The sequence below is a fragment of the Herpailurus yagouaroundi genome, unplaced genomic scaffold, assembly GCF_014898765.1.
Source record: "Herpailurus yagouaroundi ecotype Mexico unplaced genomic scaffold, PumYag 67793, whole genome shotgun sequence".
Classification (NCBI taxonomy): domain Eukaryota; kingdom Metazoa; phylum Chordata; class Mammalia; order Carnivora; family Felidae; genus Herpailurus; species Herpailurus yagouaroundi.
The window spans coordinates 21,378,859-21,379,929 of record NW_024420586.1 but is presented as its reverse complement, the minus strand read 5'-3'; the positions used below and the strand labels follow the sequence as shown (position 1 = coordinate 21,379,929).

Here is a 1,071-nt window from a genome sequence, read left to right as displayed (position 1 = left end):
CCCCCCCCCCCCCTCTGGAGGAGAAATTGCAACTCAGAGTCTGTCCCGACCCGGGGCAAAGGAACTGTCCTCCGCCCACCAGAAGTTGGGGGAGGGGGGCCACACTGTTATAAGGGATCCCGGGGATCTGAGCAGAGTAATGAACCGCCGGCCCCCCCCGATCCTGTATGATTCTATACGAACAGGGGGAATTCTCTATCCCTCAAGTAATCTTCCCCAGACATTTTCTTTTTATTTCAGACAAACATTCGATGAAAAATAGAGCAACAGAGGGGTTTGAGATTGCGCTCTGATAAGTCCTGACGGTCGGCCTTTGTATGTTGGAATACTTTTGCAGACGGTCGATCACCCGGGAGTAGGGTTGACATCCATTTGCAAAAAGCTGGGAATCACTTAATAAGGGCATATGACTCAATAGGGAGCCATATTACCTCTGCTTTAAGGTGAGACAGGGGCACACCATGGGCCAGGCCAAGATCCTCCTAGAAAATTGTTTTTCATTTACTACAGTACATAGACCCATAGGAAATAGAAGCCCAAACTCTATTTCATATGCAGCAGCAAAAATATCTTTGGTCTGGAATTTTTCAAGGCTCTGAACATTAAAGATATCTCAGCAAATGACCCCAATTATTTCCAAACGTACAAGATAACTACATAAAATAACGCATACGGACATTTAACCTATATACTAGTTTGTAATTCGAGGAAGGTCTACCAAAACATCTTTAATTTTAGAAAAGCTTATCGGCTGCCTCTCTTCCTTCATGTAATTATTAGCTAGAGTTTCAGCAATCTGTCCAAACCATATCTGTGTGTAAGAAAATGTCTGTTATTCTCATCTCCATAGTAGGAGGGCAAAAATCAGCTTGTCCCAGAGTAGTATTGGTTCCTTAACAAACACATTACTCATTTTCACTGTGACAGATTGTATTTTTCAGAGATGGTAAGTCCATGTATATAAAAAATTTTTCCCATCCTTCATGCCCTTCTTATAATACGACATGGACACTTCTCCACTCAAAGGCGGTGTCTGTATTCTCTTCCTTAAACCTGGGCGAACCATTGTAA

The 1,071-nt window shown here is 43.0% G+C and overlaps 1 protein-coding gene across 3 annotated transcripts in view; it reads left to right on the top strand.

Annotated features, from left to right (window-relative positions):
* Positions 1-1,071, top strand: part of NDP (norrin cystine knot growth factor NDP) — a 49,899-nt gene that overhangs the window by 7,860 nt on the left and 40,968 nt on the right. The gene's annotated exons all lie outside the window — the stretch shown is intronic.